Source organism: Camelus bactrianus, chromosome 10 (assembly GCF_048773025.1).
Source record: "Camelus bactrianus isolate YW-2024 breed Bactrian camel chromosome 10, ASM4877302v1, whole genome shotgun sequence".
NCBI classification, from domain to species: Eukaryota; Metazoa; Chordata; class Mammalia; order Artiodactyla; family Camelidae; genus Camelus; species Camelus bactrianus.
The window spans coordinates 27,271,198-27,290,318 of record NC_133548.1 but is presented as its reverse complement, the minus strand read 5'-3'; the positions used below and the strand labels follow the sequence as shown (position 1 = coordinate 27,290,318).

Sequence of the window (19,121 nt, the reverse complement as noted above, 5' to 3'; positions counted from 1 at the left end):
CTACAAAGATCTTAAGGCAGCTTCTAAAACAGAATTCCCACTGGGACCAGTTCTAGGAGCTTTGCCAGGGTATAGGATATAGAAGTTGCTGCAGCAACACCACTGAGGTCTCTGAGTTAGGAAAGCAAAATTTCATAAGTAAGATGGTCAGAGCAGAGCAGAATTTCTCTTGTGGTGCTCAGTCCTTCCTTGGAGAATCTGTGGCTAGAAGGAAAAGGGGGGAAAAACAGACAAATGTAAATGCAGATGGAAAATGAAGGAGAAAGAAAACTGGAGAGAAAGAGTAGACAGGACAGGAACCAAGAGGGCCCCAGAGAACTTAAAACTGAATGTACTTAGAGATTAGGTTTAGGAGGCTAAGTCTGAACATTTAGGAGATCTAAAAGAAAGATTTTAAAAAACAGGCCTCCTAACTTCATAGCTATACTAAGTTTGGCAGAGGCAAAACTGATCTTCATAAAATTTGCCTTAGTGGGAGTGCAATTCGCTCTGTGAGTGCAAATTCCAGGAGAAGATTGTTACTTAAAAAAAAAAAAAAAGAACTAATGAAAGTCTCAGAGAGCTTAAGTTTCAAATGGGGAACATAGAAAACTCTACATTTCATTTATCAACTTTTATAATTGAAATCCCTCTAAATATCTTGTATTGTTTCTTTGAACCAAGGAATTGCTCTGTCAGCAGACTGCTGGTCTACCTATATGTCAGCATGTCTTTCCACAGAAATCCTCATCATTGCTGCCATTAGAGTGACAAAAATGGCCTGGAGATCAAAGTGACCTCTGGAGAAAAAGATTATACATCGTTGATTAGAAGCAATTTCATTTGGGCAAGAAATCATTAAGAACTGATTTTTTTTTTAAAATATTAAGTAATTCCACTTAAATATACATATCTTGCTCTTTCCTGCCTTTCTCTCCCTGCTGTTCTTCCATGTGACTAAAACAAGAAGGGCTGGGAGCTGCTTCAAAGTGAAGAAGGTGCAGGCAGCTCACTCTTTCTGGGGCTGCCTAAAATGTATCTCATGAAGTATTCAGCCAACTCTGAAGGGCTTCTGCAGAAAGACAGTGTGAGTCAAGACATCCAGAAGCCAGATCAAGGGTTTCCAGTACACAGACTGGAGGAGGTGCTGCCACTGCTAAGCTGTGTACACTCAGCTTTGACCCTCCCTCACATGTACAAGATGTTCTCATCAACATATCCTATATACACTTTTAATCATAGATCGGTTTCCTGTAGTGTATAAAGTATACATCCAAGTAGTAGAGTAAATGACAAAAGGGGAATGAAGTTTAGGTTTAAGGACATGAAACAATTAGCAGGTGGTACTAACAACAAGATTTGGTGGGAAAAAAAAAGACATCAAAAAAGGGTTTAGAAAACCTAAATGTCACCAAGAGGTGAATGGATTAAACAGAATGTGGTATGTCCATACAACAAAATAATACTCAGCAATAAAAAGAAACCACTGTGGACGGATACAACAACATGGGTGAATCAAAAACACGATGCTGAGTGAAAATAGCCAGAATCAAGAGTCCACAGTATATGATTTCATTTATACAAAATTCTAGAAATTGCAAAGTTAATCTAGTGACCAAAAGCAGATTTTATTGGTTGTTGGAGTCAGGGACCAGAAGTCTCCATTTTGATTGCAGTGGTGGATTCATGGGTGTGTACATATGTCAAAATTCATTGATTTGTACATTTTGAGTAGATACTGCTTATTGTACAAAAGCTATACATACCTCAGATGAGATGATTTTAAAAGAAAAAATAATAAATAGAAAAAAGAGAGTATGGATCTAATCCTGCCATATTTTCCAGGATAAATCAGCAAGTGCTTAACATTTATCATAATAGGATTCATGAGTTGGATTTGCATGGTGGGGCCTGTTTTCTGAGAGCTTCCCCTATTGATTGGTTCAACTATTTTACCATCATTGGATAAGTGAGAGGATCAAAAGTCAATGATTTCCATCATCAGAAAGGAGAAGACTGAGGCAGAGAAGACCTCATGAACAGGACAGTCCATGTGGATGAGTGCACTGCAGCAATAATTTGTCCAAAGAAACAGTTTCTTGCTCCCCTATTGCTTTTGGAATATGGTTTTTTCATATTTTATAGCAATAAAAAGAGATATCTGAAAGTATCAGCAACATGGCAAAAGACTCAGAATCGAAGTCTAAGTCTGCCCAACTATATCTGACAAACATGCCATATTGCAAATTCTTCCAGATCCTTCAGTCCTGGTCCCTGTCACCTCTGTTTCCTGGACATTTTTTCTTTGACTTTTTAACATTTGCAACCACATCAATGGGCAAAGAGCAGATGCAAAAAATGAACTATAAGCACACCATGGGTTCCTTTGTGAAAAACTAAATAAATCTTGAAAGAAAATAAAAGGTAAAGTTAGGAAGTAACTTTTGACTACTGCTGTCTTCTTTCAGCAAATATACACATACTTTTTGTGATCTCCCCCTAGAAATCCCTGAAAAATGGAGTATTAAATGAAGCCACACACACTAAGCAGTGGATATGCATATTTTCTGTCAAAAACGTATTTAGAAAAACTTACTTATTATTATTATTATTATTCAAAATTTAATCTCTGTGCATCCAGAGAATACCACATGAGCTCTGTTGCCTCCTGTGTATGGAGAAGTGACTGCTGCAAAAAATTAAATTGATGGAGGTATCCACAGAAAAGTATTGCCTTTAGTTATTAAAGAATCCTAATGTTACCCAAGCCACCTAATGGCTATTTGGAAATGAAAAGGCAATTTTCAGCAATAACATTTAAACATGGCAAAGAAAGCATTCAAGATCTTTTATGGATAGGAACAGAAAAATTCAGACGTTTGAGCCAAAGGAGAAAAGGTACAGCTATATACATATCTTCACAATCACAGCAAGGGAGAGAATTAAGCAACTATTAGTCTATGACTATGGGCAATGGTGACAACCTTCTAAATACATGGGCTTATCTGCTCCACCAATAGCACTTTCCAAAGTCCCTGTAACATTATTTAATGATCTGCTGATAGATAAGACTATCAAATCACTTAGAAAGTCATCTTGTTGTTTCCCATACCATAGGAAAGGGAAACAACATAGTAATTATTAAGGCATTTCCTCACAGGTACGTTAGAAAAAATATCAGCTTTGTTGCCCTATAATGGCAAGACATGTACTACGAATGTGGCAAGAGAAGTACCAAGTTTAACATAACTGTTATTGATGTCAGTAATCAGCCAATAAGAATGCTCTGAAATCACTTGACAATTTCCTACAAGATAGATACTTCACTCAACAGATATCAAACTGAGCACATTTCAATGCCAGATGTTTCACTGGCGGCTGACAAGGATGGAGCCAGGGCTTGATGAAATTCACCTGTGCTGCATGCAAAAAGATCCAAAGTTGGACATGCCCTCTAATTGTATTTCACAGGAAATAAGCTTTAAAATCATGATAGAAAGTAATGTTCTTGGCTCAAAATTCAAGGCACAAATAAGTAGCTCACATTAATGCAAAGATTTTTTTTTTCCAAATAACTGTTTTAAACAACTGTTAAAAAGTGCTGAGTCACAAGCAAACATAACAAATGATGTAATCACGCTTAATGTGAAATTCTTATCTGTGTCTAGACGGTGGAGGCTATAGATTGGCAGTAACACTATATGTGCAGTTCACTAGACTGGGAAAGAATACCAAAAGAATCAATCAATCCTTTATCTCTTGTAGCTTATAATTTTCTCAAGAAGGATTTTTTTTAAAAACCTAATAGAGATAAAAATATCTTTAAAGCACTTGTTATAAACTACTTCCTTCGCAAGCACATATAATCCAGAGTCCATAAATGTCCCAAAGTGCACTAGGCAGAAGAGAGCTTGAAAAATGGACTAAATTAAAATATTCTATCTTTTTTCCGTGCATTCTCTCCATAGATAGGGACAGCGATCTCTGAAATATTTGTTCTGGGATAGATTCTTTATCAGAAGAAATCTGGTCCCATGCTGTTGTCAAATGAAAAATGACCACAAATATTTCACAGCTTCTCTAATCACAAAGAGAACTCTGTTTCCCCACCCCTTGAATCTGGGCTTGGCCATGTAACTTGTTTGGCTAATGGGACATTAGCAAAGAAGATGCAAGCAGAGGCTTGAGAAGTGCTGACATCATATACATCTTCTTTTGCTGCTTTTGGAACCCAGCTGCCATGTGAAGGACAGACTATCTCGCTAGATGCTGGAGGCACATAGATTGATCACCCCCATCAACTTCTAATTTATGTCTGAGGCCATCTGGGATCAATCAGCCAGGAGTAGTCCTCTCTGCTGACTTAGCCACATGTGGACCAGAATAAGAACCAACCAGCTGAACCCAACCCAAACTGCCAATAGACAAAATCATGCCCAGTAACTGTCTATTGTTTTAAGCCATGAAGTTTTGAAGTGACCTGATACAAGGAAAATGCTAGTTGATATACATACTAACATGTAAACCAATTCATAATTGAAACCTTTAAGCACTTACATCCCAACTGGTATTTATTCACCCTTCCTATAAGTCTGGTTTCCTCAGACCCAGGGTGCAGATGGGTAGACTAAGGCATAGAAAAAATAAACAGATCTACAAGATCTGAAGCCAAAGTTGGTGTCAGAACTAGAAACAGAATCCAGAAATGCTAGAAATCAAAATGCTAGAACTACTGCATCACCTGAAGACTGGTCTCTTATCAGGAATGCTATTTAAAGTATATATACAACTGATAAAGCATGAACAATTAAGATAAATCACAGCCTTAGCAATGGAGCTGTTTTTCAGGTTTCCTGACGTATCAGGAGCTCACCCTTTAATCCACGGATCTTAAAGAGATTTAAGGGGAGAGGCCAAGACCTTGGGGCCACTTGGTGGACTCCAGAGAATCACCTAGGTACCCATCAATACAGACACATTTCAACATTTAAACAACTGGTACGGCCAGGCTAGTGCACAAAAGTCAGCCCCAAACACAACGAGTGAGCTTTCAAAGTAGAAACATTATTCATAATTTCGCTGTCTCAGTGAGTCAAAATGTTCTAACTTCTTTCTTTGCTTTTTTGTTTTAAAAATGGAGATTTGGCTCCTGACTTTATTGCCTGTTTATTGGAAATGACTGACCCTTAAAACCCCATAGTTATGGTTTAAGATGTCAATACCTCTCTTTCTCTGAAAAGCAAGGTACAATTAGAAGAAATGCAGGAGGCAAACTGTCCACAAGATGTTGTAAATTGTTTCAAAAAAAAAAAAACTTGTTTATTTCTACTATTTCTTCCTAAAACAAGATGTGGCTCCAGGAATAACTGGAAACTGCTCTAATTTAATTGGATCAATTCTCCAAAACCAGCATTTCCAAAGATAAGCAGATAACAAGAAATAGTAAAGACTTATGGGCTCAGAGTTTAAAATAAGCAAAGTTATTCAAAAATTTCAGAAATCCTTTCTGGAACCCTGGATAAAGAAGCTAAAAATGTGCTTTTAGCTGCCAAATAAAAGGAAAAAAATATGATTTTTCATTCCCCCTCCCCACCCCCAGTCTTTTTTCATTAAAATATTGAATCCAGGAAGTTAGGCAAACAGAGATTATTCTTCAAGAGCAGGATTTAGCATTCCCAGGAACAATCTATATTACTTTCAGAGACAACTACCATAAAAATGTAACATTTATTCTCTGTAAAACTCAGTAGTCTGCACAGCTCAGTTCTCTTACTAGGAGACAGGCTGCTAAACTCTAATCTAAACAGTTTTAAACTCTTCTAAGGACCCTTCTAATTCCAAGTAGGTGAAAAGAACAAAGTAGGCAGAGCATTTCCCATTTGTAATCTGCCCCTCAACACTGAAACATCAAGTCAGTAAAAATCTAGATATTCATCAAAAAGAGAGAGAGAGAAGAAGAAGAAAAGGAATTAAAGGATAAGAAGGAAAAGGAGAATAGTGAATGGGGAGAAAGGGAACTGGAGATAAAACCTGTGTCCTGTTATTAAATATCCCATGATGAAATGACCATGAAACCATTCACAAGCCATGCAGAGATTAGGGAGCTCAAGGTCATATGTTGTCTTAAGGACAAATAAAGAGCTTGAATGTTGTAGAGTTAAGAGATTAGAGAGCTAAAAAGGCAGGCCCTGCAGGTAAGACAAAGAGAGAGAGAGACAGAGTTGGCCCTCCAGATCCATAGGTTTCGCATCCTAGGATTCAACCAACCACAGATTAAAAATATTTGGAAAAAACCCAAAATTCTAGAAAGTTCCAAAAAGCAAAACTTGAATTTTCCACACACTGGCTAGCAACTATTTACATAGCACTTATATTGTATGTACAACTATGTATATAACATCTACATTGTATTAGATATTATAAGTAACCTAGAGATGATTTAAAGTATGTGGTGGGGGTGGTGTGCATAGATTGTAAGCAAATACTATGCCATTTTATACAAGGGACTTGAGCATCCCTGGGTTTTGGTATCTGAGAGGGGGGTCCTGAAACCAATCCCCTGTGGACACTGAGGGACAAATGCATAATTATCCTGATCATCACCAGCCAGGTGAAAAGATAAAAAGATGAAAGATGAAAAGATACAGGAGTCTGCTTACAATAGGAGAGCAGAGAACTAATGTGAAACACTTTGTCATGAGCTGCTCAAGCAACATTTATCATCTAAAACAATTTGCTATATGAATAGGCAAAGCTAAGGTCAATGTATAGCCATTACATTTTTGATAATATTTAAATGATTAATGTTTGCTAAACTGCAGAGAACAGCAAATAATTTTCAAAATTTATTTCTTGCCCCACTAGATTCATTATTAATATATTACATTATATTGGAAAAGACTGCAATATCATTTAAAGTTAAAATCTTTTTATTTAAAAACAAACAACTACCTCTGGGAAGCCAGCTTTAAAAAACAGTAAAAGAAAAAAAATTTAAATACTGTATTCATGAAGATACTCAACAGTTTTATTTATAATGAAAAAAAAGGTGATGCTGAAAATATCCATCATACTGAAATGAACAAGAAAACTACACACATTGATTCAATAGACTATGGTGCAGCCAAAGTCATGACAAAAAATAAAAGAATAATAAAAAACTATGTAGTGATACGGAGGGAAAGATAGTGATATTAACATTCAGGGAAAAACACAACTCAGAATATAAATAATTTATAATTATAATGAGGTAGGATAAAGATGAAAAGGAGTTAGAGTTAAAATAACAAACACCTCCCAACACCTTTCGTCTATTCTACATATTGAGAACATAATAGGGTAGCATTATTTTAGTTTAAAGGCATATTTAAAATAACTCCTCGGGCCTTCACTACATAACTGTTACTCTTTTTGTTATTGATCACATGCCATCATGGTTACATGTGATCCCTGCATTATATCCTGAAATACAAGCATGAGATAAACACACTTCAATGGTACTTTTACAAAATATCTGAAAGCATCTGCACAGCATCCACAAAAGCAATGAGTAAATACTTTGGTCAACTTCATCAATATAAAGGCACAATTCAGATGCTTCCAGAGCCTCTTACAAATTGCTGGAATGCATGGATCACATCATACACCCTTGAGTTTCCAATGCCGTTAAACAGCACAAGCCAAGCTTAGGGAGGAAGCTTATCTTCCACGCGCATGAATACAAATGAAGACTCTTTTCTCAGCTGTGCATGAGTCTCTTTTAAAACACTTCACACAGAGAAAAAGCACACATTAACCACTTTATCCAATCAAGGAAAAACATATGTATGTTATGAGCTGGACGTGGACAAACAACCTAAGTGGCCAAAACTACGAAAAACACAACTGCTTCTCCTACACACTGCTGCCACATGATCTCCATTTCAAGGATGGATTGGATACACTCTCCTAAAAAAAAAAAGTCCTTAAATAAAATAAAATTAAACACTATTCTCTGAGAATTGCAAAAGAAATAGAAAATAAGCTTTCAGCACAAATATGTTCATAGTACTAGTAGCGATGTGGACAGTGGCAAATTCCATGACCATGTCTGCCCATCTGCTAACTGGTAGCTGGCTGCAAAGCCCACAACCTAAGTTTACCACCTAGGCTCCCCTGGAAATTGACAAGTTATTAAAATGTGATGACATTAGCATGCTAGGGATAGAAATGATAAGATAATAGGTTTGTGCTATAGCCACAAGCACAAACACACCACAAAAGCAAATTCTGCTTATTCATGTTTAATCCGACTTTGAACTTTTTGCTGTTGTTATCTGCCAGGTAGAAAACCAAGAATTTCCTATAATTAGAATTTGTTTGCAGAGGTAGGAATCATATCAAAATTAAAATAAAAATGTTATTTTATTTAATAGCAAAACTCTCTACACTTCATCCTCAATTTTTCATTTGACCATCCACTGACAATTAACTTTGGGCAACTAATGTGATTTAAAAGGTTGGAGCTATTGCAACATTCAACTTGCTAAGAATCTGGGCTTTTTTTTTTTTTAATGAAATTGAATCACTTAAGTTGTCTGTACTTTCCATTAAATACCCTAGAGCTGCCTATAATACTGTCCTTGAATACCTGCCATGGAACCATCTTTCTGGTGAGAGTTTTATTACAAGATGCTTTTAATACTGTTCTATGGAGGCCAAGAGGTTTATTTCTCCATGGCAAATAGTCAGGTTTTGATAGATAGCATGAGCAAATTACAATAAATACTTAGTGAAATAACATGAGTTTCAAATTTTTAAAAAGCAGAAAAATGTAATTACTAAGAAATGACTCTCTATGACCAATGAAAAGAAAAATGACTCCTTTATGCACTAATTCTATAAGGGTCACATCTGTACAAATTAATAGTCCCTCTTATCTTTAAGGTAAAATTTTATTCTAATAGAAATAGTTAATAATTATTTAATGCCATAGAAACTATACAGTTGGTACTAGAAAAAGTGAAACCAAATTTAAGATCAAGATCTAAAATAAAAGTCAAAGACAGAGTAGTATATTTATATTCAAACGAGTACATAAAGAGACCTTTCTTCTGAAAACATACTGCTCTTTTAGGGAAATAGGCTTTTAAATTGTCAAACTCTACTCTGAGAACATTTACACACAGCCCATTAGGTTATTTAGTATGTTTCTTTTAAGGCCCTAAATAGAAGTAATGCTATATGATATTAATTTATTTTAAAAAAAATCTCAGGAATGTGATCTGCTTAATGTAGTATTACATTTCTAAATTATACTCTCTGGTTAGGTATAGAAAACTTCTAATTTATTTTAAATGCACTTGGCTTCTGTTGAAGGACTTCTGAATGAAACATACAGAATATTGTTCTGTCTGTTACCTGCAGTCTCTTTCAGAAATTATAAAAAAAAAAAATGGCTTTCCATCTCCAATAACCAAAGTGAAAAAAAATTTGTAAGTCATTCCTTCTTCATACTAAATAATGGGCAATTCAGTTATTTGGTTAAAAAGCTTCTAATATTAACTATGTATCTGCTAATTTCAGATAAAATATACATTTTCAAAGTTTGCAAATATTCTCAGGAAAAACTGTGAAGGAAAAATCATCTTAGTTTTAAGAAATCACACAGGTAATGGTTTTGTCTCCATTTAGTGTACAGAATGTCTTATTTCTAAGGCACAGGAATAGTTGCAGTTTACTAAAGTAAAAAATTAAAATCCTACAAATAATGGTTTTACAATTAAAGGTATTTCCCTGGAAGAATAGATAGTAATTGAAAACACCCCAAATTTAAAGAGAATCTAGGATGCATCTCATACTAATGGCTTTAACGAAGCAGAGTTGAATCAATGACTTCACAAGGCTAGACAATCAACTTGGTGGAGTTTTTTTTCCCTTCACTGAGTCGACCAATTGTTTTGGCTTCAAGTTAGGAGCAGCTTCAATTAAAGATAATGTTTGTTTGGCTTGAATGAAAACTAAAAGCCAGGGTCTCTAATGTATGTTCTGAAACACTCAGAAGACAAACAAGATAGTCCTTACGATATATTTCATAGAAGTTCAAGCTGTTCTGAAGAAGTTAAGGCTAGAGAGAGACAGCTAGACACATTATTACAACCAAGTTTCAAATGTGAAAGCCTTAACTCCAAGGGAAAGCCATCAGGCAGCATCTTGAAAGCAAACGGAAATCTGAGCAGTTAGGGGATCTGATCAGTGCAGACAGAAGGCACCTCAGAAAAATCCCCAAAGTCAGCCTCAACTGCCCTGACTTAGCCGTGTAATTGACGCAGTTTCATTTGGCTTGGTTGGTAGCTATGCCCACAAGAAGCAAAATCTTTTCTACGTTGATCCAAAGAAGAAACTCAGGTCTTTACTCAAGTCAAAATTTTAAAAATGCACCAGCAATGGCACTCATACCTCAGGAGGAAGAAAGATACAAATAGGTTCCAAAAAAAAAAAAAAAAAAAGTTTTTATGGGACAGAAGAACCATGGTCCTGGAAAAAAATCTACATTGGAATAAAAAATATGATTACTGTTTAGTGTTTCACAGATGTTTATTATTTCAGTCAAATCTTTGCTCCTCTCTTCCCTGAGTTATAATTTAATCCAATACTATTAAATAGAAGAAACATAAAATATGGGAATTAAAATAAGCAAATACTCATTGTACAATCATCCCTACTGTTTGAATGCACTGACTATTGTTATTAAGTGTGCAAGAATCCTAAAGAATTGGTAAGTTGAATTTGGTCCCATTTACTATGCAGTTTATACAGAAGCTATTACAGAAATGGAAGCACTTCACAAGACACTGGACAGAATTTATAAAAAAAGTATTATTAAAGTGTGATAGCCTGGCAATTCACTCTCTAAAGAGAAACTACACCCAGTCACCTATATAGACTGGGGGTGGGGAGGCAGGTAATCATAATAATAAACAAGAATCCTGCTATTTAGAAGAATGAATCTTTCTGTAACTCAAAAATCCTTCCACATGGATTGTGCCTCTCTGAAGTGTTAGCACATTTAGAGGCTGGGAGCGCAGGCACAGCCCAGTCACCTAGCATGAGCTCAACAAACCTTTGCTGAAAGAATAATTGGTGAAGAAAACGAACTCAGGGCACTCTTTTTATTCTAATTTTAGCCTTGGGTGAGGAACCAACAAACAGCACCTGAATTAAATGCATCCCTGTCACAATACCAAACAGTTCTATAAATCTGCAAATCGTCATCATAAAACATTGCATTGTCTTCGAATTTCAACCCCTCTAGTCAGGGGTGAAGTCAGTCACAAAGGGACCAACCTAAAAATAGACTCTGGTGAGTGAGAGGACAGGAGCCTGCCTGCTCTGTCAGCTGCCCTCACCAGCCGTGAATGGAAAGCTCAGGTGATGTCTCCTCGTGTGTAGACAATTCCCCTTAAGCAAATAAATGTAACAGCCAAAGCATAGCTTCGGTAGCCTAAGGAATATGGCAAGAGGCATCTTAAAATTTGGTAAATGAACTGCTTTGCCTAGGAATGGAAATGAGTGAGCTGTCTCCAACAGCGTGTTTGTAAAGTGAACAATAGTCAAAACTGTTTACCCTTCATTTTCTTCATTACATTCGTAGTAACAACAGTTGCATCAGAGCAAGATTTTTGCTATTATACTCCCAGCTCATTCCACACTGGGGTTGTTTTTACACGGTAATAAAGCATCTGGGTGAAAAACGGGAAATACACAATGAATCATCCAGCTGTTTCTAAAAGCCCAGTTGTTCAGTAATAGGCAGAAAATATCTAGCATAATAACCAAACATAATAGACCCACATTGCAGGTGATTGTAGAAGCTCTCTGGGTATCTGCTGGCATGACCTGATTTACCAAATGGGAAGACATCTACCTGGATCACACACACACAAGAGCTCTCCCTGAGAAATCTGTGAACCTGGGATGGCAGAAGCCTTCTTGATCTGGGCTTTGTTGAAGCAGAGGTGAGTAGGGTGTCAAACATTTTACATATATATCTCTGCAGTTAAAAAAAAAAAGCCACAGGCTTAATAACAGAAGGGAAAGACTGAAAAGGGAAACTAAAAAGGAAACCTTTGAACAAGTTAATATTTGGTCAGAACTTATATTAGAACCTTCTACTTCCTTTCCAAATCCCTTCTGGGGTACAGTAAAATTTTTTTGAAAGTTGAGTGACTTTCTAATCTCTCTTGCAAAGCTTATAACACAACTACAACTTTGCACAACTGTAATGAAAAAAAAAATTGTTTCCAGCATGTCATTTTCAGCTTATTTTAGCAATGACAGCAGGATTTATCCCATGCTAGACTGATTTCCAACAGCGATAGCATAGACAAACAAACAAAAAACAGGATAATTCCTAAACAGAGCTTCCCCCATCCAAAGATTCAACTCAGTCCCTTGACTGAGTAAATATAGTCTGGTGTCACAAGACGATTCACACCTTAAAATACTGTACGTTGCTTTATCCTTATCTGTCTAATCTAACCCTTTGTTTCTCCACTGTTTCTCACACTGCCTTGCAGCCTGTGAAGTATGTGGATTCTAGTAGTGAAATGACACCTCTTCTCTGTGGATGAGCAGCAGCTAAATCAGCAAGGAGCATGTGACAGCAGCAAGGAGTTCTAATTATGTTGCTGCACAGATTTTATGATTTTTCCATTCCTCTAAGAATTGCATGGCGGCAATAACCAACATAAACACATCATTCAGCTCTGTGTTAGTGATATTCACTCCCAGGGCTTCAATTTGGTTGCTTAATTCTGTCTTGGTTTTAGTACACTACCACATTAATATTCTGTATTAGAACCAAAGGGTGAGCCAAGGGAGGGGGGATTATCCCCTGTGAAATATAAGTGCCCATGTGGTAATCTTACAAGGATGTGAAAGAATCCCTTCCCCGAAGAAAAAAATGTGAGTTTTATCCTTAATAAGACCTATATGATTTAATTCTCAGCAACAGTTTTATGGTTTCAAATGTGAGTGCTCTTGAAAACTAAGAGCAAAGGGAATTAGGATATTGGGACATATACACACACATACCTACTAAGTCTGGTACCAATGCTAAGTGATCAATTCACTTTCCTGGATTAACACATACTAGTAGTTAGCATTATCAAAAGAAGCAGTTTTTAGACTGATGTAGCTATTTTTGCCTTTTGCCATCAAACTAATGACTTCATTTGGGCATAACTCCTTGCCAGTTGCCTCCCTCCCTCCCACCCACGCCCCTACCCCCAATTAGCTCTGATCCTCATTATATCCTATCACTACGGCAAGAAAAAAAAAAGTTTACTAGCTTCTCATTGGCTGGATCAGATCTGGAGGAAACAGGTCAAGAACTCTGAGAACACTTCTAGGAACCCAGAAGGGAAATCTATTCCTAACACTCCTTCTCTGCCACCTAGATGGTAACGTAATATATATGCATTTCTCTGTGCCATTTTTCACATAGACTAAGATCAGCTTCTAGACTGATTAATAGCCAATGTTGCAAAAAAGATCATCAGACATTCTTGTCAACCTCTAATCAATTGTAACCAAGCCTTTCACTTGGTTTGCTAGAATATAAACATGTATATCCACCAGTTTAAACATAATCCACAAATTTGAATATAATGTGGAAAAGTCAAGAAAAAGGGAAGAAAAGCAAAGAGATTTCATAATCTTCTCAAGAAACCTGAATAAATAAATCATTATTTATGGGATAAATCTCCCTCCAAATAAATGGCTCTAAATATAGATTACAATCTCCAAATCTCATATTAATTTCTTAAATATTTAATTAGAGATACTTCACAAGTTAATAATATATATAGTCCCTATTTTCTTATCAAAAATCATGTTAATATTAGGTAAACCATCTTAAAACTAAAATTCATCCCCCAATACTAATGCCAGTAAGGTAGCAACCAGGAATGTCAAATAAACAAAATGACTATAAATCATACTACCTTCCCTAGAGATTCTACCACCTCTTGACAGATTTCATTCCGGGGGGAGCCTCATTAATTATTTCCCACCCTGCCTGATAGCAAATGAAAGCCTCATTTGGATCATGATGACTACCAATTGAAGGAGAAAAAAAGATTCGCTCATGTGCTATCAACACCATTAGTGTTCTCCTGGGGAATCATCAATCCATTCAGGTATGGCTGAGTTAAATTTATAAATAGAATTACACGCATCGTCCACATTGACAAATGTGGCCCCTATCACTGAAAGAGTTCAGATAATATAGCCCTGGGCTCCAAGAGATATTGGGTTTTTCAATTATTTTACAGTTTTGTAGATGAGTGCCTCAGAGGCTGAAAGACACTGAAACAGTCACCAAAAACAACAACAATAACCTGAGATTTTTAATGCTGTAATTGAATCTGAGAATTAAGAAAGTCACATCAGACAACAGCTGCAACAAAAATGCAGAAAGATAATGGCTTTAAGTAAATCTATTTCTAGAGAGCACAAAGTTGATCTATGGGACCATACAGTCCAGGTTCCACACTAAATTCATCCTTCATGTAATGGGAATAAGGGCCAAGAAAAATAAAATAACCATTTTGCCATGTTCCATAAAAAATAAGATTTTCTGGGAATGAAACTCCATGTATCTCCTTATTCCCTGGAATATTCCAGTTCTTAGCCCTAATACATGGCACAAAAACCCAACCAAGAGCGTCAAGAAAGACTTTTGGATCCGTAAGTGTCACCATTTCCCCAAAACACATGGCATTTACACACTTTCACTTCACTTCCAGAATTCTCTTTCAGCACCTCAGACCATTCATTTGCTTAGAAATCTTTTGCTAGAATAAAGGCAGAACAAGAAATATATGATATATGTAAACATATGGATATATATTTATCTAATCATGTTAAAACAAATGTAATTCTTTGGCTTGGCACTGGCACAACTTTAGTCAATACTGGGGCTATTTATTTACCTGTTTTGACTGATTTAAGAGGTGACTGACCCCTCAATAGCTAGAAGCTTAAGAAGTTGTGAATAAAAACACCTTCATGCTCTCTGGCTTCATGTAGACATCCCTGGTCTACAGAATCATGAAAAAAACAATCTAACCTCATTTCCACATAATGCCAATAACTGGAAAAAAACAGCATATTCTTCATGTTTATTAAATATCCCTAATAATTACTACTAAGACCACAGCTAAAATAAGTTGACATCTATCATCCTCACAGAAAATGTTCACAGTGTGTATTCTTTCAGTAAGAATCTCTGCTTTATGTCATCCACCACAACAATCACTACTTGATTATCTCTGCTAATAGTAAGGAGCCACAACAATGGCTACCCTGAAATCCTTCATATTTTGTTCTGATGTGACACATTGATTTGAACAACAGACTTGGCTTCTCAATTAGGTTTTGCTTGGCTTTCTAATTTCAGTGTATTTGTTGATTCTTTACTATTGTTTGTTTGTTTGTTTGTTTGTTTATAATTGTGCATTTCCTGGACTGGCTGTTTAATGGGAGACCATGGATCTGAGCCTGAGTAAAGCCAGCTTCAGAGGAGAAACTAGTTATGAAAAACCTATAGTGCAGACAATTTGCAGGTCAGGAAGCAAAAGTTGTATGTTTGTGGATCAACTATCAAAATCAGTTCAGCTCCTGGTCCTCTGGATACAAATTCTCCTTCTAAGATACCAATGACAACTAATGGATCAAAAACTTAACTGCAGGTCAGCAGCACCATGACCAGTGAATATGGAACTATCCTTTCCTAGATGACAGCAAGACTCTTTATTTAGCACATTACTTGCCTTACATATAGATTCCACTTAGTATTACTTACAGGCCTGAAAGGGGATACGCTAAGGTCTCACTCAGAGCCATAGCTCATTAAATATGTGCTGTTTTTCCAAGCACTCAACTCATACCCTGGGATTAATTTATTTACCATTAATAAAGTAACCATATTTTCTGAACCTCAAATTGGGCCATATGGTCTGATATGTATCAGAGTACTTTTTAACAAGAAGCTACTGTAAGAAATTTGGACTGCTATGGAAACAGAAAACCAAGTCAGAAATAAAATTCATATCACAGTCCTAATCTTAATTTATATTTCAGAAGTACATATTCCCATTTACAGCAAAAACAGGTCTGTTCCTTTCAATCTTGAACACAAACCACTAAATCATCTTTCTTTCAAATAAGAATACTGATTTCCATACTAGAAACTGGGATTGTCTTCTAACCTGAGGTGGTTACATTGGCCTGGAAGACTGTGTTTTGAGTCAAGTTTCTCTGCAGGCAGGAAAACCAAGAGGTACCTTTTGTTCACACCAAGTGTCCCTTGCAGAATTCAGAATGACTTTTGGGTCAGAAAGATTTCCTGGAACAGGGCCCTTTGCCAGTGAATGACAACCTGTAATCATTCTAAACTGTATCAATAAATAAATAAAAAAAAAAACCTACAAAGAGCGATGTTACACTCTGCATAGTGCACAGTAGCACATCACAAGTTCACTTAAAAACGTAAATCAAACTGAGGTATGCGTATTTCCTACTTTACCTAGAAGTAGCTGCAATGTTAGCACTGAAGATGGGTCACAATCCTAAAAACCAACAACAATGGAGAACACCCTTCCTGACCCTCTAGGGACATGAGGGAACCACTGTTTATGAGTCCAATGCAATTAAAAATAATTTTCCACTGGTTAATGTTGATTTTCTAAAAAATGGGAAAATATATAGACATATATATGTTAACTCAGAGTATTTTCCTTAGCTATTTCTCATTCATATATTGGATTCCATTTCAACACATGCGTAATGAAAAGATTTTTCACAAAGCTTCAGCGATCCTGTTTAAAACAGATTTGACAAGGAAAGCAGGAGCACTTGTGAAATACTACATGGGTCTAAGCATAGAGTGAGTTCCCCAGCACAGGTCGGGACACTGTTTACTGACAAGACTGTGCAATAACAGCAGGAAATCAAAATGTTTACTTACCAACTTTCACCACGTGTATTTAACTGGAGACTGAGTTGTTTTTTTTTTTTAATTAAGCGAATCCCTTCCCTTTAGAAGTCGTTAGAATAAATGGCTTCAAAGTATACCTTATTCAGTCAATTTAGTTTACATTCTAAAAGTTCAAACTCCTGGTTCCACATTTAACCTAACAGGAAGAGTTCAAAACCATTCTGTTCTTATTACTTAACTATAAGATCAAGGCTGGCATGACCGAAGGGGTACTTAGAAAATAATCAAGTGAATCTAATGTTTCCTTCAACCCCACAGAATTTTGGTGCTGGAAGGAATCAAGGGATAATGTAGCCCAATAACCCAGCTGTACATTTGAAAACAAAAACCTGAGGATCAAGGAGATGAAATGATGTGCTCATAGTCAACAAGTCAGCTGGACCCCCAGACCAGCTGTCACACCTCAAGTACCCGCTAGCTCCCTTTATGCAGAAATTCAAAGGAATATTTAGCCCTCCCCTCTCTTCCGTAACTGTTATGCACTACTGTTTCCCTTTCAAGCCCTTGCAAGAGAGAACAATGCACCTGCCCTTGAAAAGACTGATTAGAATTACCCTCAAATACTGTTCTTCTAGTAATATTTATTATCATCTGAAAAGCAACTAAAGGATCCCAGACCCCAAGAATTAGAATCTCTAAATGGGGTCACTTCTCCTTTATCTTACAACTAAATGTGTACGGTGGCCTTGAAGAAGATACAGTTTCCTAAATCAGTTACAAACAGCCTTTGGAAGCGATTTCTCAGTATAAAATGTTCGCAAATGGTACTAAAGCACGTTGCCCAGCTGTGACTTGGAAAAATGCTACAAACCCACAGCTGTACTGAGGAATCAACCTTCACACCATCTGTATAAGAGAAGCCTGCCATACAGAAGTGCTCCTATACAAGTCTTGAGGGCTTAAACGTTTCCTTCTCAGTGTGGAATCAAGATCTGGACATCCTGAAATAAATGGAACTTGCATGAAAAAACCAACAAACAAATGAACAAACATTTAGTGATAATCTAGTAATATTTGGTTTGGAAGCCCCTGACTGTCACATCTTGACCCTTTTACCCTGAAGAAAACCATGCAAGATAGAGAAAAACCCCAGGATCCCCAAATGACTATATTTCCTGGATTCTCGGAATTACCAAGTCTAATACATATCAATTAAATTTAATGTAACATTCCAGATTTTAAAAGGAGACGTAGTAGAAACAATGAAATGCAATGTTTTCCCTCCCTAACACAGCCAAATCATTGCTATTGCTACACATCCAATGCTGGAGAGCATTTAAACTATTTCAAGATATAATCTGACCTAGTTGGGTATAGCATAAGATACATGGTATCTTGTCCACAGAGCCAAGTTTTTATATCATGACATGCCTGGCATCTTCCTCCAAAAGAGGAAACTGAAGTAATTATTCAATGATGGGCTATCGTGTGTCTGCAAATCAATCTCTTGTAAGGAGCTCAAAATTAAAGAAATACCGATGATTTTCACAATATCCTAATAAAGCGGATGTAAATCATGGGTTCTTAATCTCTTTTTCTCCCAAAGGAAGATTAAGCAATTTAGACCTAACATCAGGCATTTATACAGAACTCGATGTCTCAGAGTTTTCACGTTCTCTTTTGCTTTCCATGATAATTCTATGATGTAACAAATGCTTTATGTGCCCTCTTTTTAATAATGAGGAAACTGGGGTATAGAGATGAACAGAGTGACTTTCCCAAATGAATGGTGACCAACCCAAATCAAATAATGTTACCCCTAGTCTAATGTTTCTTACATTTTTTGCTCTAAATCTAAAATATATCAAAATGCCACCTTTGGAATCTTGTTGAAGGATGACATTTCCTTGTTCTGTCACTCATTTTATTGTCCACTAGAGATCTTTGGTCTGCACATGTAATCAGCCCCCACCCTCTCCCCTCCTTGCTGTTTTTCATTCTCCAAAAAGTGTTCTTGAGAGATGCTTCTCTAAAGTGGTAGGAGAGGGGTGAAGAGAATAGTGTAGCTTTGGTTTTAAACCTAACACTGAATTTTAAATATCATTAAAGGAGAGGTAAGATTTATATTATTATCAAATGATGGGCTGGGATTAAAAGCTTG

At 36.5% G+C, this 19,121-nt stretch overlaps 1 long non-coding RNA gene across 4 annotated transcripts in view; it reads right to left on the bottom strand.

The window, feature by feature from the left end:
* The window catches only part of LOC123619563 (uncharacterized), a 623,996-nt gene that overhangs the window by 380,862 nt on the left and 224,013 nt on the right, over nt 1-19,121 (bottom strand). The window lies entirely within an intron of this gene.